At 41.1% G+C, this 24,446-nt stretch overlaps 1 protein-coding gene across 5 annotated transcripts in view; it reads left to right on the forward strand.

The window, feature by feature from the left end:
- CDKAL1 (CDKAL1 threonylcarbamoyladenosine tRNA methylthiotransferase) overlaps positions 1-24,446 on the forward strand; it is a 731,789-nt gene that overhangs the window by 571,836 nt on the left and 135,507 nt on the right. The window lies entirely within an intron of this gene.

Consider the following 24,446-nt stretch of genomic DNA (forward strand, 5'->3'; position numbering starts at 1 on the left):
GCTACTCATAATGCCTGCCTTCAGAGAAGTATGAATAAGATAAGAAGTTAGAAGGGCAGGGAAAAAAACCTTCCACTGTTTGGGTGTTAATATGTGACAGAAGCAAACAAACATAGTCTGTGCTTTTCACGTACCTTGTCTCCTGTTATTCTTTCCCTTGTCTCCTGTTATTCTTTCAACAGTCCTTGTAGGTATCTTTTATGACTTTTACTTAGCACATGAGTTAGTTAGCTCAGCTCAGTAAAAAGCTGGAGACTTAGACTACATTGTTTCTTATTGTTCCTTTCTCCTATAAACAGTAAAATAAGTACTCAAACCATAAATGCAAAGTAATTTTATAACATTTTGACCAAAAAAAAAGTCCGTTTTTAAAGTTATTTTCTATTATGGCAGTGAGTTTATAGGCCTTAGACAATTTTTAACTTCTTAAAGATAATTTTGTCCTTTAGAGAAAAGTTGTAAGAATAATACAGAGACCTCCAGCACAAGTTGAGATAAAGGATACACACCCAAAATGCTTAAGACCAGAAGCTTTCCAGATTTCTGATTTTTCCAGATCTTGGAATAATTGCATATATATAATGTCATATCTCAGGGATTAGAACTGAGTCTAAACATGAAATTCTTTTATTTATTTATTTATTTATTTATTTTGAGACAGGGTCTCATCCTCTTGCCCAGGCTGGAGTACAGTGGCACAATCATGGCTCACTGCAACCTCAACCTCCTGGGCTCATACAATACTCCCACCTCAGCCTCCTAAGTAGCTGGGACTACAGGTGTGCACCACCACATCTGGCTAATGACAGGATCTTGCCATGTTGCCCAGGGTGGTCTCAAACTCCTGGGCTCAAGCGATCTGCTTGCTTCGGCCTCCCAAAATGCTGGGATTACAGGCGTGAGCACCATGTCCGGTCTCATTTATGTTTTATATATACCTTATACACCTAGCCTGACATTAATGTTATATCACGTTTTTAATAATTTTGTGCAAGAAACAAAAGTTTGAATGCATTTTAACTGCAGCGCCTCACATGAGGTCAGGTGTGGAGTTTTGTGGAGTCATGCTGGTGCTCAAACATTTCAGATTTTGGAGCAGTTTGGATTTTTGAATTACGGATGCTCAACCTGTATACTCCTTACTGAGATGACCAGTTTTTAACGTTTTGCTGCATTTGCTTTCTCTTTCTCTGGAGGGAGGGAAAGAGACAGATAGATATAGATGTAGGCATAGATACTTTGCCCATAAACAATTTCAGAATAGGTTACAGACACCATGTCCCTTTATCCCCTTCATATTTAGTGTGTATTTCCTAAGAATTCGTTTCTTATGTGATCACAGTACTGTTACCAAAATCAGGAAATTTAACATTGACACCGTGCCTTAATCTACAGTTTATATTCTAATTTTGTCAAGAGCCCCGACAATATCTTTAGCAATTGTTGTTCCAATAGAGGAGTGAGTCTAGGGTCATGGCTTGCATTTAGCTGTTATATTTCTGCAGTCTCCTCAAATCTGTACAGTTACTAAGCCTTTTTGTCTTTCATGATAGTGATATTTTTCAGAATACTGGCCAGTTATTTAATGGAATGTCCCTCAATTTGAGTTTGAGTTTTCCTCATGATTAGATTCAGTTTATACGTTTTGCCTTCTTGAGCTAAATAAAAATGATGTGGTATCCGTCTCGGATCCGAGAAGGTATTTGATGTGCCTTTGCCCTTTATTGGTGATGTTAAATTTGATCATCTTGTTCAGGTGTTAGCTGATTTGTCTGGTTTCTTTACCACATAGTTATCTATATCTGGATAAGAACTTTAATCCCAAGTACTGAATAGGATCTTAGAAGAAAGGAAAGGAAGGCCTTGAAAAGTAAAAACTCTCAGCGGTTTAGTGCACATTTGCAATTTTATGACGACTTGAACTGTCATCCTACATAGTCCAAAAGATTTTTCCTGTCTTTAAGTTTTAATCTAGTCTAAATCTTTGGATTATTTCTAACAGTTTTTAATCCTTAGACTATATTTTTAAAATAAAATATTTTGAATTGGATATACAGTGACAGAGGAGCAACTAAAGTTGGAAAGGCAGAAATTTATTTCGTTGAAGTGCCTGTTTATTTACTTGTCAGGCAATACAGGTAAATCTTTCATCCTCAAACTATGCAGATCAAAACCTATGTGGGTTTAGAGAAGCTAGGTGTATTTAGCTGATGAATTTTTGGTTTTTAGGGGGAATTCGTAGGTCGTAAGTGAACTGGTTTTTCTGAAGTACTCTGGTACTGACTCACCAAATCTGCCTGGGTATGTCTTATTGTCAAACGCATACTCTTGGAGTAAAAAATATTTTCCATGTGTCTTACAGTCCTTTACTGCCTTTTCTCTCAATATTTGTTATCAGTGAAATCAGAAAATATTCTGTCTAACTATTTTCTGGGTGCTTTGAACTTGTTATTTTAGGACAAACAAATATAAAGAGGTGGAAGAAAAATTCCCCGTGTAAATTCCAGTTGGTTTTGGAATCAAGCACAAAAATATGTGATTGATATCCCTGGGGCCATTACAAAGTTATATGATGTAGTAATTGGTGGATTCCTTCCCAATTAACTTGACGTTAAGACTTGGCAGAGAGCCCACCAGGAGCCCCACAATCCCCAGGGAGCAGCCTCTTTCATCCGTCTCTCTGGGTTAACCCAGAATTAGTCAAATGTTATTAAAAGGAAAATCGGTGGGTTCTCTAAGGGTTGAAAAGGTTGTTCAAACTGATAATTGTCAGGTACCTGCAATTCTATCCCTTTAAGAAACCTAAAGACTACTGTGAAATAGTTTAATTTGATTTTATCTCACCTTAGCAGCCAGGGTTATCCCGGGGAATATGGGAAGAAGGCTTTCTGCTGGCACGTCTCACTAGTATATGGTAACTACAGCAATCATTTTGCCCGTAATCACCCAACACATGGCTTTGGGGAGTCTTGTAAGTCTCTTGTTCACTTTGGCCATCAGAATTGCATTTATCTTAGAAATTACAGTTAAAACTGTAGTGAGAATGACAGTGGTTAATTTGCCTAATATTGAGTAAGCTTCTACTACATGCAAGGAACTGTGCTGCGTGGAACACACATCTCGAGTTGGCTCCTAGGTGCTCCTTACTCAAGTGGGATGTACTCCGGAAAGGATGAGGCAGTGCAGTGCTGCCAGTACCACAGCATCTCCATTGCTGTCAGAGCGATGCAAAGGCCTGTTAAGACTTGGGGGCTTGTGAGTGGGATGGTGAAGGTCACTGTCAGCAAAAAAATACCTTTTAAGCTGAGCTTTTCGCCACGTAAAAGAAATTGGGAGTAAGATATGAAATCTCTTTAGAAAGCAATTGCAGTATAGTTCTCAAATGCAGGATTTGTAGTGAACAATGAGAAAGACTTTTTACCACATGCTTTGGGCCCTGTCCATAGAATGTAACCATATAATGCCCCTGGATCTACAACCGCCTTGGCCCTTGGGAATTTCGCTAGATAATAAGCTGAGCCATCGGAAGTATGACATCTATACTCAGTAAAGAAGTGACGCAATCTATGTAGTGCTGTAGAAAGGTGAAATATGTGAAAGTATGCTAATTGCATCCGAGTGGAGAAGGGCTGCAGGCAGGAATTAAGAGAATAATTAAACAGTGTCATTATGAAGTCTCAGAGTCTGAGCTTTGATGAGAATATGAGAGAAGTCAGAAAGGCAAGAGAATTAGAAGGAAGATTCTCTGTGACTTGTACACTGGATAATACCGGTAGCTTGCATACACCTGGGTACTGCCTGTTGCCATGCACTGTTCTGGTGTTTATGTACATTGCTTCATTTAATCTTCACATTAACCCTGTGGATAATTACTGCTCTTATCCCCGCTTTACATACGATTAAACTGAGGCACAGAGAGTGTAACTTGCTCAGAGTCACACAACTACTGGTGGACTCAGGATTCAAAACCAAGAATTCTGCCTCTATACTCTGCTTCTTAAATATTCCATCTATAATAAATTACAGTGGCAAGGGAGAAAAAAAATTAGTGCCTAAAATAAAGTTTTGAGAGTCCTCAATTTCTATTTTAAATCTACAGGATTTTAGAGCCAAAATTCTACTCATTTACAGAGAAAATTATTTTAACTGATGCTACAGACAAATTCCATGTTCACAGAGGTTTGAGGAGATAGAATGACTTACCCAATGCATGATCCATGCCAGAGCCTAGGTGGGTGAACTAACAGGAGCCATAGGTGAACACTGATGTCCTGGCTGTTGAACGGGGGACCTCTGCAGATGTCGAGGGTCAGAGTCTGGCACTGAGTCTTCTCTCTGCTTGCTCCTGGTAGCCGTTTAGCTTCCTGACAGCTCCCAGAGGCCTTTTCTTTTTTAACCTCTTGCTGCCTGCCGTGTTTCTCACCCCCTGCCCGGGACCAGCTTTTAAGTATGGTTTAGGGTCGAAGCTCCTTGTTGCTTTGCCCAAACTTCTTTTTCACTTTGAGTGTTTTTTTGCTATTCTCTGTAGAAGACCGGAAGAAAACGGAATGAAAACTTCGAGGAAACTTACAAAGTTAAAAAATAGCATACTCCCTCTTTTTAAATTTTTAACTGTCCTGTGTGTATGTGCAAGCATGTATATGTGTATATTAAATAAACATTTATATAAACATACACACATATATAAAATTATTCTCAAAAAATGTTAAGAACCATTGACCACTAGGGTTAGATAAAGCGCTGTCACAGGAGCCTTTTATAAACTACTCATTTGGTGTCTGTGAAAGCCAATATTCTGTAAATATCTGATGTTTTTGGAGGATCAGCTAGTCTCACTAGATCTAAATGTCATTGTCCTAAAATGTTTTTCTGGGAATATTTATGTATCAGTTGTTGGTTAGAATGGCACCCGAGACCTCTGTGGCCCAGTAACTCTCTTTTTATTAGTTAGTATGATGTTCCTTAAATTCACCATATGTGTCCACCCTTTCATTCATTTAGTGAGCTTTTTTCTTTCTGCACCTAGATCTAAGAAAACAATGCTTAAACTGCCTGAAATTATGGGCAAGCTTTGTACCCCTTACTCTATCCAAAGACTGAGCAAGGGATACAGACGTCATTGGAAATAGAGTTAGATGGAAAACAACTTTAAAACTGCTCTAAGGGAGGACTCTATATGGGTTGTAACTGATTCTTGGAGAAACATCCTTGCCCCCTGTAACTGCCTTCTAAGGAGGGGGAGCCTAGTTAACTTCAAGCCTTTATTTTTTATTTTTATTTTATTTTTTTTTGGCGATGGCCTCTAGTTCTGTCTCACAGGCTATAGTGCAGTGGCACAAACACAGCTCACTGCAGCCTTGAAGTTGGGCTCAAATGATCCTCCTGCCTCAGCCTCCTGAAGTGCTGAGATGACAGACATAAGCCACTGCTCTTGGCCAACTTCAGGTCTTTTTATTTGCCGGGTGGGGTGTACAAGCTAGGACACCAGCTGATGGGACTATCTTCTACTCCCTTCCATGTAGACCTCATCTGATCCTCCAAAAACATCAGATATTTAAAGAATGTTGGCTTTCATGAACAACAAATGAATAGTCTACAAAAGGCTCCTATGAGCGTGCTTTATCTAACCCTCATTCTCGGTCGATGGTCCTTAATATTTTTTTGAGAATATTTTTATATATGTCTGTATGTTTATATAAATGTATATTTAATATACACATATGCATGCATGCACACACATGTACACATTTCCTAGAAAAAACACAAATTTGTCCAAAAATCTTAACATGTTTTAGAGCACACAGACATCCTAAAGCTGTCATCCATGGGCCTGATCAGGACAGTGTGTTTAGTGATTTCTGTCGTCTGACTGGCTCATTGCTATCTCATTTTACTTCCTGGACACAGTAGAAAGCCACCTTCAGGCATTTCCTTACATGCGGCCAGCACTGGCAATGAGTGTTTGTTGAATGGAAAGACAAAGTGTAGGCTGGTTGTGTAACTGGCAAAGAAGCTTGACATGACAGAGACAGGCATTTGGGAAACAGATGTATTCATGGTGAAGCAGGATAATTCCCTGACCCCTTCGCGAGACTTGCAACAGGGTGCCTGGTTTACTCAGCCTGCTGCTCTCAACTCCTTGCAGGAGGGAGCGTGAGTGAATAAGTATGGGAACTGGAGCAAATGAGTGCTGGAACTGGTGGGCCACTAGGGCACTGTCGGGATCAAACTCCACTCACAGAGACCCACCACGGTGTACACCTTGTGGGAGGGAGCGCACAGGTGAGCAGGTACAGGAACTGGCCAGACACTTTAGCGCAGCAGGAGCGAACTCCATGCAGACCTTGTGGCAGCCTCAGGTGGGGGTGCCTATGACTCCCAAAGCCCCAGAGGGTTTGTTACTCTGCTCCTGTGGCTCTGCCTTCATGATGGCTTGAGTGTTAACAGCTCAGGGGGCCCTTTGCCTTTTCACATGAGGCCGCTGCGCTTCACCTGGGAAGGCAAAGGGCCAGTGTGACAGCCCTTTTCTTCTGCACTCATGGCTTTCCAGCTCTTGTCCAGCATCCAGGAAGAATGAAGTCATATGAACAAATTGAAGGATGATTTTAAATGCAGGGAATTTCATTGCTGAGGAAGTGACTCCTACTGGGAAGCAGAGCTGAAAAGGGGATGGAGAAGGGGCCAGGTGGGTAATTTTTCCCTGAAATCTGGCCATCTCTGGCCAGATTCTTCTTTGAAGTTACATCATCAAGCTGCCCCTCTGAAGTCAATCCGCTTCTCTCTAACATCCAACTGGAGTCCTATGTACTGGCTGAGTCTGGGGTTTTTATAGGCACAGGATGGGCCAGGTCAGGGCCATGAGTGGTTTAAGAAAAGGCAGTATTCAGGTGAGATAACAGGGATGTAAGGTCTCACTTTGGACCGTGGTTTCAGGCGCTTCAGCTTAAAGGTGGGGTTTTGCCAGGGACCCACCCTTTTCTGCCTAGAATTTCTCTGTTCCATGTCAATGGGAACAACATAGTTGAACATCTGGCTAGTGACTGTACTTCTTATAAACCTATCAGAAAAACAAGTTCAGAAACAAAGGTGGTGCTTCCAGGATCTGGGTCAACAGAGCTCTGGGAAAGCAGGGGAAGAGCCCACTGTACAATGAGTCCAGTTAACCTGACACTGGAGAGACCACGCCACCATAGAAATAGTTCATAATACAGTCATTCAATATAGTGGAAAATCAACCATAATCTACAGATAGGTAGTTAAATAACTGCTTGTATATTTTTCAGTTGTCTTTTTGGGAGCGAAGGTTCTAACAAAATGTAATTATTTAAAATTTTGTAATATTTCAATATTCATAATATTGAAATATGAATATGGAAAAGATGTAGTCTTACTTAAACCAACTAAAGAACAAAGTTATGACACATAGCTACTTCAGAAGTTAGGATATGTCATTATTTTTTGTTGCTTTCATTAATTAATGCTTGGCTTCACAAGACTATTTTTGTTCTGGAATTGACGTTATTTCTCTACAAGTCGTTACAATTGATAGACTAGGCCAGACAGGGTGACTCACGCTTGTAATCCCAGCATTTTGGGAGGCTGGGGCAGGTGGACCACTTGAGGTCAGGAGTTCAAGACCAGCCTGGCCAACACAGTGAAACCCTGTCTCTACTGAAAATACAAAAATTAACTGGGCATGATGGCGGGTGCCTATAATTCCAGCTACTTGAAAGGCTGAGGCAGGGAATTGCTTGAACCTGGGATGCGGAGGTTGCAGTGAGCCAAGATCCGGCCACCGCACTCCAACCTGGGCAACAGAGTGAAACTCCATCTCAAAAATAAATAAAAATAAAATTAGTATGATGTACACAATGTTAAATGATTCCCTCCTGTTTCTATGGATACTGGATCATGCAATGTGCAACTTTATGGTATATTATGCTTATGGAAATTAAAATCGTAGCATTTACTTTCCTTGATTTTTAAAGCAATAAAACAAAAAAAGATTAATTGACATTCTTTGCAACATCAGTTGATGATGAGATGAATGTTTTCAAATTCCCATGAAATTTGCAGATAGGCTAAATATGGTGACTGATGCCCACAGTCCCAGCACTTTGGGAGGCTGAGGTGGGAGGATCGCTTGAGCCCAGAAGTTTGAAACCAGCCTGGGCTACATAGGGAGACCCTTGTCTCTACAAAAAATAAGCAAATTTCACAGGTGTGGTGGTGTGCACCTGTAGTCCCAGCTACTCAGGAGGCTGAGGCAGGGGGATCACTGGAGCTTAGGAGGCAGAGGCTGCAGTAGGCTGTGATCCTGCCATTACATTGCAGCCTGGGCAACAGAGCAAGACCCTGTCTCTAGAAAAACACAAAAGTGCAAATAGCAAATTAAAATAGACATACATCATAAATACGTGACTGTGTAGATCCTTTGGATTTTCCAGCAAAGACCTCTCTGAGGGGCTGACATCTTAAGTTAAATGTGAGTAAGGAGTAGCCTTGTGAAGATCCTAGGAAAGAGGAGTTGAGGCTCACGCAAATACCTTCAAGAGGAAATGAGCCTGGAGAGATGAAAGGAAGGCCTTATAACTGGAAGCGTCATGGGTGGGAAGGAGATTTGTAGGAAATGAAGTCGGCCAGGTGGCCAAGGGTCAGATCATGGCCGGCTTTATAAGCCAGGGTAAGGTCTGTAGAACAAGGTAAACCATAAATATTAATTCCTATATAGTGATATTGGAGGATATTGGATTCTTGTTTGACTGTTATAAATATTATAAATATTGAAATATTATGAATGCATAGCTACAACCAATTAAAATAGGAAGTGACACATGAGCTGAAGTCACGGGAAGAAAACAGTAGCTTGCTCTTGTTTTTTACTGCCATATAGCATGCCAGTGTTAGGGTTATCATCATTTTTTTAATTTATGGAGAGACACCATCTAGTAATTAATGAAGAAAGTTTTGACAAGGATATCTTTGTAGCTATAACTAGACATCTGTTACCTTTCAGCTCATGATAAGATAATACAACTGATATTATTGAACACCACAGTCATGTTAATTGGAAAGCTAATTAAAAACCTAGTATGTTGATAATAGGAACTAACATTTATTGAGCGAATACTACATGCAGACACTTTACCAAGCATTTTATTGACATTTCATCTCATCTTCATGGCATTCCTACAATAGGTGGTGTGCATATCAAGGCTGTAAGTGAACCCTGCCTTAAGAGCCAACTGGGCTGAAAGGGTAAGCACAGCTTGAGCACATCTGATCGCTTTCCATACCTACTTACACAGTTTCTTCTGTCTTTGAACACAGTTTTCATAAAACACAAAATCCACTGTGCTTAGAAAAACAAAACCAGAATCGTAACATTCTACTTCCATAATTCCCTGTGCTGATAGAGTCTGGTGTATGGATTATGGAGTTATATATTTTTCTGTAGCCTCTGGAACAGAGGAATGCCATTCATATATATATTAAAGTATACATAAAACAGAATCTCCAGGCTTATCTCAAACTTTATCACTTTTTATTTGTCCAAGGGATACTAATGTTAGATTATTATTTACCTTGTTTTGCATATCAGTTATTTCAAAACAGAAATTCATGAAAGTCATATGTGTATGTGTGAACTAACAATATATTTATAAGTACACTAACAATTTGTTTTTGTTTTTGTTTTTTGAGGCAGAGTCTTACTCCGTCACCCAGGTTGGAACGTAGTGGTGCAATAATGGTCCACTACAGCCTCAACCTCCTGGGTTCAAGCGATCCTCTTGCCTCAGCCTCCCGAGTAGTTGGGACTCCGGGCAAGCACCACCACACGCAGCTAATTTTTGGTAGAGATGGGGTCTCACGCTGTTGCCCTGGCTGGTCTTAAACTCCTGGGCTCAAGCAGTCCTCCTGTCTCTGCCTCCCGAAGCGCTGGGACTACAGGCACGAGTGTACAAACAGCTCTCCTAGGAGTAAGTCTGGTGTCAGATTTGGAAGGAAAGATCAAGACAGATGTAATTTCATTCTCTCTCAAATCCTGCCAAAATACATCACAGCGATTTTTAGTACAGCAGTTATCAGCCCAAAATATAAAGAGGACGGGGGGGGGTGGGGGGAGGAAACCTCACCGCAAAATCGGGGCAGCTGGAAAGCAGACAGAAATGAGCAGCTCACTTCACCAACCTGGAATAACCTAAACGCCAGCCTAGCAGTGGGGGAAAAGCCAAAACCCAACCTATGAACCCACTTGATATATACCAGAGAGTCCTCAAATGGTCAAGGAATTGGCTGGCACTGTTGAAAGGAAGAATGAAGTAGGAAACGAGGGCACTAAAACAGGAAGGATTGTGTAAAACTACCTAAGCAGCAGCAGCTGGATTGCCCCATTCCCTCCCCAGCTCAGGCTTGCAAGTAACATCTCCTCACTTGCATCAACAGAAGACGGGAGGCTCATGCTTTGAGGGGAAAATAAAAGGTCTCTGGACTGAGGAACCGGCGGTACAGTTGAGGGCAAGGGGAATTCCGTTCCTATATGGACAGCAAAGGCCTCTTTGTTCGTTGAGTAGCTAGAATGCTGGCAGTTCTGCCCAGCTTTACATCACTGGCAAGAGTTTAGAAGAGTTTCTTTGAGAAACCTGATCACTTTAATACTGAGAGATGTTGACATCAGAGGTTCCATGATTAAACAATACAGCCAGATGATCCTGTATTGAGGCTCATATTGACAAATGCAGCTACAGGCTCAAAACTCTCAATCGGCTTTTTGATTTTTTGGTGGAGGGGGTTAGATTAACTGATGCTTTTTTTTTTTTTTTTTTTTTTTAAGTTTTGGGATACATATGCAGGTTTGTTACATAGGTATACGTGTGCCATGGTGGTTTGCTGCATGTATCAACCCGTCATCTAGGTTTTAAGGCCCACATGCATTAGGTACTTGTCCTAATGCTATCCCTCCTTTTGTCTACAACACCCCCCACCCCCGGCCACCACCCAACAAACCCTGCTGTGTGATATTCCCCTCCCTGTGTCCATGTGTTCTCATTGTTCAACTCCCACGTATGAGTGAGAACATGCGGTGTTTGGTTTTCTGTTCCTGTGTTAGTTTACTGAGGATAATCAGTCAGCATTTTAAGTCTCTTACTCTTAAGCATAAATAACAATCAAGGCTTACCAGATACCTGACGAACGCACTAACTAACATGAAGAACAGGACCAAAGCAAACAGACAGGAGTGGAGTCAGAGAGAAAATAAAAATACGAAAGAAACAGGACTGGGCAGAAAGAAGAAAACTGAAAAAAAGAAATTATTGATACGCTCAGATAAATGAGAGAAGATACTGCATTCTTGAAATAAGATTGATAATATCATTTTAAAAGACTGAGAGCAAAAATGAATTCTTAGAAATTAAAAACATGGTAGCAAAGGTAAAAATTCAATAGAATTGGAAGATTAGAGAAAATCTCAAGAAATTAGAAGTAAAAAATGAGATGAGAAATAGGAAAAATCATAGAAAAATCAAAGGACCAATCCAGGAAGCATCCAACATTCAAATAATATGAATTCCAAAAAAGAATAAACAAAGAAATCGGCAATGCATAATTCAAGGGCATTTCTGATGACTGAAGGATGTGAATGACCAGATTGAAAGCGATCACCAGGGACTCAGCCTTCTGGCTGAAATGGAGGCCCATGCTGTAACAGGAGAGAAAAGCCAGGTCACATTCAAAGGATCAGGACTCAGTTGGCTTCAAACCTATCAACAGCACCCAGAGAACAAATGAGTGATTCTTTCTCTATTTTGAAGAAAAATGCTTTTCATCCTAGAATTTTATACCCACCAAAGTATTCATCAGATTTCAGGATACTCCTTTCTCAGGAAGTTTTCAGAGAATTTTGAACATCATCAAAACAAGAGAGTCAGCTAAGAAGATGTGAAGCTGTGGGCTAAAGGAAACAGCAGACTCAGCACAGACGAGAGGGGACCACAATCTCCAGGATGCTGGTAAAGGGGATAGCCATGTGTCAGAGCTTGAGAATAGACTGATTACACCAGAATGTACCAGAAACCTCCAGGGGAAACTTCTTCAAGAAGATTGAAAGATTAGAATGCTGACTGTGAATGCACTTCTTGAGAGGTGATTTAGAAAAGTGGAAAAGTACTTGGGATTGAATTGGTCATAAAGACATAGATAACTAACCAGGCTTCTGTTTTGTTGGTGTTTGTTTGAGACAGGGTCCCTCTGTCTTGCAGGCTGGAGTGCAGCGGCATGATCACCATCATGGCTCACTGCAGCCTTGAACTCCTGGGCTCAGGCGATCCTCCCACCTTCCACCTCAGCCTCCTGAATAGCTGGGTGGGACTATAGGGGGACCACCACACCTGGCTAATTATTTTTATTTTTATTTTTGTAGAGACAGGGTCTTACTGTCTTGTCTAGGCTGGTCTCAAACTCCTTGCCTCGAGCTGTCCTCGCACCTTGGCCTACCAAAGTGCTGGGACTACAGGCATAAGTCACCGTGCTTGTCCATCAAGGAGACTTTTTTTAAATGACTAACTCCAGAGAAAACAAAATATATAAATAAGAAAATGTAATTAGATATTACATCAGTGAAATCTGAATAGCATGTGTATGATCATGGGGAGTGAAGGTGAGAAATATATGCATAAATAGAGTGGGCAGGGGAGGGAATGAAAGCTAATCTTCCCTAGAGGGAAGTCCAGAGACGGCATCTAGTAGTTAGAAATTACCAGTAGTAAAAATGGCATGGTACTTAGCAATATGGAAATAAATACCAAAAGAATATACTAAAAAGAGTTGAAGGTAGTTACTTCTAAGGAAGCAGAAACAGGAAAGGGAAGCTGGGAGGTTCTGTGGAGCTGGTTGGTTCTTAGATCATGTACATGGATATCTGATTTTGAAAAAATACTGAAAAAATTAAGCAAATGCTTTAGGGGTTTTAAGGTTAACAGAGTTGCTAAAAACAAACAGCATACACAAAAATAGGCAAACTCTCCAAAATAGAATCTTCTTTAGGTGTACATGAAAATAAAGAGCTGAAAAGATGCTAGAGTTGACAAAAATAAACAAAAAGAACATGTCGCATCCTCTGCAGTGAATAGAGTGATAAGGAACTTCTAAACTGCTGAGGAGTTTAAAACATCAAAATAAACACGTGCATGGTCTTGGCTGTCAGGGATAGAAGAAGCCGGTAGATCCAGACACTGTGAAGAGATGGGGGGTTAATTTACTGATAAAATGCAAAGAGCAGATACTCATTTAATGAATGTTTATCATTAGTTATAACAGTTTGAAAATATAAAGTACTGTATGTGTCAAAAGAATGTTTGGACTTTGACATTGATGAAACTTATTTGAGCATAACTCCTTTGAAATTATCACAATGAGGTAGTTCATTGAGCCCTTCTAAGATACACCTGCCTTTTTTTTTTTTTTTTTTTTTTTTTTTGAGACAGAGTCTCACTCTGTCACCCAGGCTGGAGTGCAATGGCACAATCTCGGCTCACTGCAATCTCCACCTCCCAGGTTCAAGCAATTCTCCTGCCTCAGCCTTCCGAGTAGCTGGGATTACAGGTGCGTGCCACCACGCCCAGCTGATTTTTGTATTTTTACTAGAGACAGGGTTTCAACATCTTGGCCAAGCTGGTCTCGAACTCCTGACCTTGTCATCCACCTGCCTCGGCCTCCCAAAGTGCTGGGATTACAGGCGTGAGCCACTGCGTGCGGCCATACTCCTGTCATTTTACATCCTATACATATTACTTGTTAAAACAACTGGCTTTAAAAAACAACAACAACAACCACAACAAACCTTAGAATCCTCTTCCATTGCAAAAACGGAAAGCATACAGTATACACAGTAAGTGGATGGTTAGACTGTCTTGCTGCTTCTGTGTCTCTCTGAAGAGTTAAGGAAAGGAGAGAAAGGTGGACATGAGGTTGGCAGGGATAAGGGAGCAGTATCCTGAGCCTAAGTGGAGAGGCATAGGCTAAGTCCCTGAAAGTATGCTTCTCATGATGGGCACAGAGCTTCCCTAAGAATGGAGGGGTTAGGCCAGGAACGGTGGCTCACGCCTGTAATACCAGCACATTGGAAGGCTGAGGCAAGTGGATGACGAGGTCAAGAAATCAAGTCCATCCTGGCCAAAATGGTGAAACCTTATCTCTACTTAAAAATACAAAAATTAACTGGGCATAATGGTGCATACCTGCAGCCCCTGCTACTCGGGAGGCTGAGAATCACTTGAACCTGGGAGGCAGAGGTTGCAGTGAGCCAAGATGACGCCACTGCACTCCAGCCTGGCGACAGAGCCAGACTCCATCTCAAAAAAAAAAAAAGAGTGGAGAGGATCAATGAAGAATAGTAGGTCTTCAGCCTACAGGGAGGTCTATGGTGGTGGATCTAAACCATAACTTTCTGCCTATTTGCTCTTTAATTTAAATGGTCAGGCCTGTCATTTGATCCAGAACCCTACAGTGTCTGAGCATCCTTTTTCCCACTTGTGTTAACATGGGTTAATTTCTGAAAGAGTGATTGTATAACGCAAATTATATATAACTAGAGTTGTTTGAGGTGTTAGAATGAGTGCCGGGGGAAGCTCAGCTACTTTATTTTTCTCTTGCTTTGCTCTTCGGTAATTTCCTAGCCTCTTGGCCCGCCTTTCCCCCAACCCCCTTCTCCCCCTACACACGTACATAACTATACCCTTCCTGCTGATGGTTGACGGTGTTGCTTGGCAAAGAGCCAACTTCACAAATTTTCATCCACAGGCTCTTTAGTATCCCTGGCTCTACAGCATAAAAAAGAATCCACTGATTTCTAAAGTGACATAAAGACGAGAGAATGGAGAAGATTGAGCTGTATATTAAATTGCTTTCTGCTTATGAAATAAAGACTCCTTTGTCATGAAGGCCAAAGATAAAAAAGAAAATGTGTGTATTTAATATATGGAACAAAAATAAGTCTATTTTTGACATAGTACTTGAGGAGAAAATAGGTCAAAAAGCCCAGCCACCCCTGAAATGAATTTTAGACTCTTATTATTGGTATGATGGGGCAGAGAGATATCAGTGATGGCTGCATTGCTGATAGAAATGATTTTTTACAGTAGGTGCTAAATTAGATGTAGAAAGAAGAGTTATCAAACCTACATTGTCATGTCTGACCTTCCAGGTCCCGGTCGAGGAATCATCATAAAAACGACTTGTGGGCTTATCTAGAGATGTGGCAATAACTGGCACAGAACCATTTTCGAGCTTCTCTTCAAATGGGGTGACACCGGGGGTTATTCAGGGTCATGAAGGAGAAGCATTGGTTTTGATCAGTTTTTAGAACTGTATAGCAGCTTATCTGTGGGTCAGAGAAATTTCGTTTTCTCCATTCTTTTTTCATCATTTTTTCCCTTGGGTGCGATGTGGATTAGCGTCTGGAAGCTGGTATGAGGCTCTGAGCATTAATAGAGTTTGTGCAGATCCAGACTCTGTTTTCACAATACTGGGCTCTTAAGCTCACCCTCGCGGAATGTCAGGTTCAGTAAAGGCACGTTACCATCTCTTCATAAATAAAAGGAAGAGAAATACTTAGTGACAATATAGTGATACACAGAACTCTGGGATACTAATTCGCAAAATTCACATTGCATTTATTTTATCCAGTTGCACAGTGTGACTCTCCCACAGTTACATCTCTAATATAACTTCCTTTTTAAACTTTTGGTTTGATTATATTATCTGTCCTTACCAAAATAATTTGTAGGTACCAGGAATTGTTATTAAGCAAATGGTAAAAACTTAAATAAAGAAAACCACTTGCCCTCACCCTTCCTAATTTTTTTAAAAAAATTGTTACATAGCAGAACTTTGAAAACAAAAATAAAAGCTGTGGAGTACATAGCTAGAAGTGGCTTTGTTGCCCCCCACTATCTGCTGTGTTTTGAAGATGGTACAGACTTTGAGAGTCTTAGCACTGTACTGCTAATTTTTCTAAAATAGCAGTGTGAGAATAGTTATCTTGTCACATGTTAAAGAAACATTTTAAATTTTAGAAATAACTCAGACTTCTTCATGCATTGGTAATATTTATATCAAGAATGTATCTAGAAATACTAAAATCATTGGAAAGTAAAATTCAGCAAGACTTGCATTAATCCACTTTTGCTTTGTTGTATCAAACAGTTTAGCTTCAGGGTATCCAAAGGGGCAGGGAGGACGTTGATGGGGAAACAGTATTTATTCTTGTAGTCTCAGGTATGTGGGTATAAAACCTGTGTCTTCAGCTGGGCACAGTGGTTCATACCTGTAATCTCCGCACTTTGGGAGGCTGAGGCAGGTGGATCACCTGAGGTCAGGAGTTGAAGACCATCCTGACCAACATGGTAAAACTCCATCTCTACTAAAAATACAAAAATTAGCAGGTGTGGTGGTGTGAGCCTGTAGTCCTAGCCACTTAGGAGGCTAAGACAGGAGAATTGCTTGAATGTGGGAGGTGGAGGTGGCAGTGAGCTGACATCATGCCACTGCACTCCAGCCTGGACAACAGAGCAAGAAAAAAGAAAAAAAAAAAAAAAACCCTAGGACCTAATATATGTATATATGGACAGCAAATCAGTTGTCTGGCTACATTCTGGACTGCAATTGATTATTTACTTTTTTAAAGGTAAGGGTTAACCGTGCTATATAGCTGTTGATTTTTTTCCTTTCCTAATATTTTTCTACTCAACAAAAGATACTAAATGCTGTAATTCCCCTGTCCTCTATGTAACTTGTCATTGGAGAAAGGAGCAATCTTTATGAGAATGCAAACATACTAAAAATACATTCATGCCTAGAATATAAATTGACTCCAGGCAAAATCCCTGGGAAACAAGTTTCAAATTCAGAAATTTTTACAATTATTGTCCTAAAGTACCATTTATAGTTATAAAAGTAATCATTCCATCCAGCACAAAAATTTGCATTTGACTTAGTAATCTGGTGAGCAGTATTAACACCAAACGTCAATATTCAGAATCTTTGAAAGTAATTCAATAAACATTACATACTTACAGTGTGCCTGGTTGCTTGGTTAAGTATAGTGATTGTTTATTTCTTCCCACTAGTTTGAAAGTTCTGTTGCGTCCAGTGGCCTCATCCCGCTTGCTTTCTATCTCACTAGTATGATGCCTGTGCAGTGGGCAGACAGTAAAGGTGTCGAATGAATATGCCATTCCATTAATCACCTGAGTTTTAGAGCTCAGCAAACGGATCTTAGATGTAAAGGATGAGAATTGAGACAGAAACTGGTTCAGAGGCTCTCATGAGGAATAGAAACAGCAGCTGAATATCTACTCACAGAGGAATGGCCAAGTTGTGCCGAGGTGGCCTGAGTCTCCTGGTGCTCAGGGATCCGGTGATTTAACTATAGAAGGTGGGAGTGGCGATCGTCGGGGGAATGAGGGACAAAGCAAGTGGAAGCTCGGGTTACTGACAAGGAATAGATTGAAGTGTTGTGTCATGAATTTAGAGCCTGGAGGGAAAAGGTGACCTGAATGGAAAGTTTAAAGAACTGGAAATTTCAGTGAAGGTAACCCTGAAATGTTGCGGAGTTAAAGGGGTGCACAGCATTTTTTTTTTTTTTTGCCATCTCTGATATGCAAGGCACTTGAATGAAGTGTTACAGAAGGAGGGGATGCTTTCCAGATGACCAAGACATGGTTTCCTTCTTCAACGTGGAATTGACTCACCATGAAAGTGGTAAGGAGATCTCTGGAGGCACATAGTTAGCAAGGTTCTTTCTGTTTGGGGGCAGCCAGCAGGGAAGAGGTGATCTCTGAATTGGGCTCTTTGGAAGGCATTTAATACATGGAGATGGTGGTGGCGGCATTCTAGGCAGAGAGAGTAGCGTTAGCAAGATGTGGAGTCAGAAAAATGCAGCATCTCTCAGGAAGAAGATACTGCCTTTGGTGTCAGCGGGCAGAGTGGGAGAAGCTTTAATGCACTACTTGAAACTTGATCCTCTGAGCATAACGGTGTCCTAAAGAGGAGAGAGTCATTAGTTGACCATGCATTATAAAACTCACTCTGATCTCAGTAAAAGGCATTAAGCAAAGGTTCTAAACCCTGGCTTCACATTCTCGTCACCTGGAGAAATTTTTAAAATTCCAACTCCTGGGCTGCACCCTGTGTCAATTAGAATATCCAACACTGGGACTCAGACCTCAGTATTATTTAAATCCCCAGGTGATTCCAATTTGCACCCAGGGTTGCAAACCAATGCTTTAGAGCAAGGGTTAGCAAACACTAAATATTTTCAGCTTTATAGGTCATACGTTTTCTATTGCAACCATTCAACTCTGCCATCGTAGCAGAAAAGCAACCACAGACAATGTTAATAAAGGAATGAGCGTGGCTATGTTCCAATAAAACTTTATACATGTAAATTTGAATTACATATAATTTTTACATGCCACAAATATCCCTGGGCTTTTGATTTTTTTTTTCATTCATTTTTAAATGTGCAAACAAATTACAAACTATACAAAAGGCAGCCAGCAGTATTTGGCCGACAGGTCATACTTTGCCAGCCATTGATTCAGACGGTGAGGATTGGACCCAAATAGTTCAGGAAAGAAAACAATGCCATAATGATCCAGATAAGACGTAAAATTAACTCTCTTTTGTGGTCAGTGAGAAGGGCAGAGTGAAGGTTGGTGATACTGAACTGATACTTGCAGCAACTCCTGTTCTTGTGGGCTACTTTTGGGTACCCAGAAGTTGTCATGCAAAGGACGTTTGAATGAACCGTTGTGTGGTGTGTGGAGTAATTAGTGCCCTTCGACTTTGTCTTTTTTCTTGGCCAGGATTTGACCTATGTTGTAAGGCTGTTTCTGGCCTAACTGCTAGCAAAGGCTAATCATTTTGGCAACACTTACTACTACTAAAGGGTTCGGTCTCTTGCTTTCCTTATGTGCCAGCCTTGCCTTTGTTACCAAATAATGACCTTTCCCTTGCAAACAAATGTTCTCTTTAGAAAATCAAGTGAGCTTGATAGGAGAAGGTACGGCTACCTACGTTTTGTTTGATCACACATCACTGAATTAACACAGAATTTTCTATTTGCGTTTTCTTCAGCATTTGTGGCCTAGTTAAAGACCTACCAGGATAAATGGTGCCTGCTCCTCTCCCACTCCCACCCCCTACCCCCTGTGAAAATGGGAGCCTGATGGTTGTAACTTCCTTCCTCCAAGGTTATTTTAGAAACTGTAAAGCTGAAGGAAAAAAAAAAAAAGGTATTTCCCACTGATACCTACTGCGATTTAAAGTGGCTGTACATTTCCACATTTGCTTGGTTATTTTACTTGACTATCATTACAGTTGGGTGAACAAATTCACTTTCCTGTTTTCTAACTTCCACTCTTAAAAAAAAGTCTGATGTTTTGGTGTCCTCTAAGAAATGCTTACACTGTGCCCTCAGCACTTGGAGATGTAAGAAATTAACCTGGTAACTTTCCTGGAATCTGCTGTAAGTGGCTGGAGAGAAGGAATTCAAAACAGCAGTCAAAAGCATTGATGGTCATCTTAGTTATTTTGCAGATGTAACTAGAGAGTAAGGGATGGAAAAAATATATGGAATAGAGCCACAGCCTTCTTTTGCTTTGTTTTCCCTGCTATCCTCACAGTAATTTCTCTTAAAAGAATAAGGAAGTCTCATGTGTGCCTTTTGAAGGAAAAGCAGATGAGATTTTGAAGAGTTTCCCTGTGTATTTTGGGGTATTTTAACACTAATCATATTATATATCGTTGATGTTACAATTGACTTCTAAAATTTGAGGTTTGTGGTTTAAATTCCAGGGACTTTTTTCCCCGTCTTCTCATTGATCTTGAATGAGTATTATCATCTTAGGGACACCAAGATGTATAATATGTATAATATAAAAGTGAGATTGTGATTGTGTGCTAATATTGTCACGTGCTTTTAATTGAGCTTCTGAGGCTTTACACATTGATAACACAGTAAAGAGTCCAGTGTATTAAGTTAGCTTTCCATTTGTTTTTCAGAAGCACTTTCCAAGTAGGGAACTAAATATACAGCAGCAGGTTGTTCCGTAGCCACAGCCTCAGTGTGCCCCAGAGGAATTCTGGCATGGAGTCCTTTTTTTTTTATTATTATTTTTTATTGCATTTTAGGTTTGGGGGTACCTGTGAAGAACATGCAAGATTTCTGCGTAGGTACACACATGGCAGCATGATTTGCTGCCTTCCTCCCCATCACCTATTATCTGGCATTTCTCCCTATGGTATCTGTCCCCATAGAGTCCATTCTTTTATGGAAAGGAAAAGGTCAAGAAATAAGGCAAAGCTGCAGGCATAATACAGAGATAAAGAATGAAAACGACTGATAGAGTTCAGAACAAGAATTCAGAACCCAGAATGGCAAGAGCTGAGTGACAGTGGAACTGTCGGGGAACCGATCCGGAAGCATAAAGGCTCACACTCGGCGGAGGCCATTGGGATTGTCTTGACTCGTGCTTCTTATCTTTGGCCACAGGTTGGAAATACCCAAGAGCTTTTAAATAATACACGTTTGTCGAGGCCCCAGAAGACCAATTAAGTCAGAGTTCCTGGGGATTAGGATTGGAGCTTTGGTACATTTTGAAGATTTGCTATTAGTTCTAACCTGCAGCAAGGATTGAGAAGCAGTGGTCTAATCTAGCAGCTTCATTTGACATAGGAAGTGCAGAGCAGATACCTGGCCCAAGACCAAACAGCTGTTGTTTGCTAGGATTTTAACCTCAATCTTCTTATCTGCTTGCGTCCGTCACTCTACGTTCTCCCTGTATGATCCCATCCTGTCCTGCTTTAAATTACACCAGTATGCTCATGACTCCCAAGTCAGCTAACTTCTTACTCTCTCCACATGTCTTGCAGTCCCCTCAAATTCCCTATATGCAAAACGGAATTACCCTTTTCTCCCCCAGTCTCCAAAACCGGCCTCAGACTAGATTCTTCTCTCAGTGAAAGGTACTTCGGTTTGGTAATCTGGGCCAGTAGCCTGTGAGTCCTGCCCTTCCCTCTCCTACTCACATCTAATCAGTTACCAAGAGCCGTCCTTCCTGCCTCTCAGCTGTTAATCAGATCTGTGCCGACTTCTCCCCTTGCCCCCAGCTTAATTTAAGGTGTTACTTTTTCTGAGTGGTTTCGCAACCGCCTCTCATACTGTCTTCGGCTTCTTGCCTTTCTCCCACGTGGGCTTTATCTTTAACACCATTTGGAAGCTCTTTCTAAAGCACAAATTTGATCATTTGTCACTGTATTTTTTGCATTATGTGTTCTAATCATGTAGCCATTCCTTCAGCCCCACTTAGTACTCCCTTTTCGGTGTCCATGTACCTATATTCAGCCTACTTCCTTATAGTCTGTAAAAGCGTAATCTATCTATGAACTCAGTTCTTTTATCCCTGCTTTTATCAAACAGTGAGGTCTCCCGTCACCAAATGCTGTCACATTGCCGACTGAATTGGGCCCAGCATTGAAGACACCCTCATTTTGGAACCCACCCCCGCAGGAAGTTCCCAGGGTAAACATCAGACCTGCCTTAGCATCAGTCCACACCTTCGCTAAGCAGCAGGGTTTGCTGGCTGCTTCATTTCCCATCCCAGACTTCCGGGTCCCTTACCGCGTCTTGGTAAGCGCGTGTCCTCCGCGTGGCTCCCCCAGTTCCTGACTAGTTCTTCACCGAAGACTCCGTGACTCTCAGTCATTTGTTTTCATCTTGCACCACTTGGCCATTTCAGCCCTTTTGCCTTACGATGCCCTTTTCTAACTCCTGCTGAGTGTCTGTTTCTGTCATAGAGTGACTCACCCATCCTGGAGCCCTAGCATTTATTACCTGGAATCGGACTCCAGTCTCTTTTGGGATTTTTTTTCAGACGTAACTCTCTTCGTCTCCACCAGACCACCATTGCCTTTTTGCCTCAGGCACTCCTGCGGAACTCTATTCAGAACCTGAGTGTCCAGTTCCTGCCTTGTCTAGGCTCCTTACCTTTTCCTCCTACCTTTCTGCTGCCTTGCCAGTTGACAGGCTAACGACTTAGAATCTCTACCGGAAGGGGAGCAGGAAAAATGCAGTTTGCTGAAACTCAGACCTGCTCATTTGGCTTCTTACCATAAAGTAGGATGAAGGCTTGCAGAACGTTTAAGTTTTATTGCAATATACCTTAAACATAGCAAACCCCTTGAAAACGTATAGGCTTTATCGTTTTTCAGAATCCTTATGTAGAAATGAAGTCCATAGTCTTATTATAGCTGTTCCTTATAATAACACCGTTTTGTTTGGGAAAACTTTAATCAACAACTAGAGAACGGGCACAGAAGGCACTGCGTTGGCTTCGGGAACCAAAAGAAGTGAAGTTTGTGGATATTGCTAAAATTCGATTGGTCGTGTAACCCCGCATTCAGAACACAAGCTGTTATTACATGCACAGCCGCTCTCAGAACTGAGCTGTTTTGCATATCTTTGATAAAAATTGAAATGATTACATTGTCTGGAAACCTGAACTGTTAAAAATAGTCCCTTGGGGTCTTTAGTTTTGTTTGGTTTTGTCTGAAAGGGAATTTAAACATGAATATAAGAAAAAAAGGTCATCAGTGCTTTGTGTCCCTGGAGAATAGAATATGAAAGTAATTTATGAAGTGCCTGTAGGAGGAAGATTACAGAGGTTCAGCCTCTTGGGAATCTAGAAGTTTTACCAAACTTGCATACTGCCTCATTTTTTAAACCCACTGCAGCCCACATAGAATGCAGGGCGCAGCATGTAATTACTGTAAAATATCCTCTCACCTCTGCAGCCTGTACGTTGGGATTAATGATGAAGGTAGCTTGAAGTTACCCTGTACACTCTGGGGGGAATGTTTGCCGTACTCACTGTACTCTGGCCACCCTTGTTACAAGTCCATCATGCGACTTGTTTAACATGTTTACTTTTTAAACATTTGGAGAACTAACAGGTGGTTGCATGACTGAGATATTTGTTTTAGCAGGCTAAAAACTGGGAGGTAATTTAGACATACACTATGATGCAGTAGGAAAATACCTAATTATTCCATTTTTGGCTCAGCTTTTCGTTTCAGTTAAAACTACTGATAGGAAGGCTCTACTGGTTTTGTAGAGGAGTTCTCTTAGCATTGCCTGCATAGGAGAAACTGGCTCACTAGCAATAATGGCCGTGTTTTAGTTACTTATATATGAAACCTACTTGGCTCTAGTGCTAGAACTTAGTAAAGATTTTCTTCGTGTGAATACAGACAGCTCTGAAAGCACCATATCTATTTCAGCATGCTCTAGAAAGCCACTTGGAATATTTTTTGCCTGTAGATAGAAGCAGTGAGCAAATATCCTGAAAACAAGAGAGCTACTTGTTATTAAGCCTTGGTACGTTCATCCCGGGGGGTCAGTATATAGGTTATGATTGGCTCTTGGAACTGTCCATCGAGCAAATAGGAGGAGCCAGGAATTTTGCAGGATAGTTTCTTGTTCATTTGGTTTGGAGTTAAGGGGCTACTGCCAGAAGAGACATGGTCAGGGATAGAGATTCTAGGTCCGTGGTGATTATCTTTGTCTATAAAGCGCCAGAGAGTAAATACTTTAGGATTTGTGGGCCATTTGGCCTGTATTGTAACTATTCAGCTCTGCTGTTACAGCATGAAAGCAATCATAAATAATAACATAAGCAAATGGATATGGCTATATTTCTTTGAAACTTTATTTCATAAACACAAGCCGCTGGGCACGGTGGCTCACACCTGTAATCCTAGCACTTTGGGAGGCCAAGATGGGCGGATCACGGGATCAGGAGTTCGAGACCAGCCTGGCCAACATGGTGAAACCATGTCTCTACTAAAAATACAAAAATTAGCCAGGCGTGGTGGTACACACCTGTAGTCCCAGCTACTGAGGAGACTGAGGCAGGAGAATCACTTGAACCCAGGAGGCAGAGGTGGCAGTGAGCCGAGATCTTGCCACAGTACTCCAGCCTGGGCGACAGAGCAAGACTCCATCTCAAAAAAAAAAAATCGAGCAGTGGGTTGGATTGGCCCTGAGGCCACAGTTTGCCATCCCCTGTTCTGGATTCCAGAAGATACTCCACTGGGTTGTATGAGTGACCTCAGAGGAAGAGTAGCAGTGGTTTTCACTTAACTGGGTGGATACCTATAACCTTCAATATGCGTAGCCAAGACTTCACTGTATTTGTATGTAAAAAATTTGTTTTCAGAAAAGGCTTTATTTCTTTACTAGTTCTTTGGGGGCTGATAGGAATAGTGTTATTTAGTTATACTTCATTTGTTTCCTAGAATTGAGGTCCTTATGATAAAAAGAGCTATCAAAGTAAAATCAAAACCTACATTAAGTCACACAAAACAACTTCTGAATATTCCTTATC

The sequence above is a fragment of the Saimiri boliviensis genome, chromosome 4 (assembly GCF_048565385.1).
Source record: "Saimiri boliviensis isolate mSaiBol1 chromosome 4, mSaiBol1.pri, whole genome shotgun sequence".
Lineage (NCBI taxonomy): Eukaryota > Metazoa > Chordata > Mammalia > Primates > Cebidae > Saimiri > Saimiri boliviensis.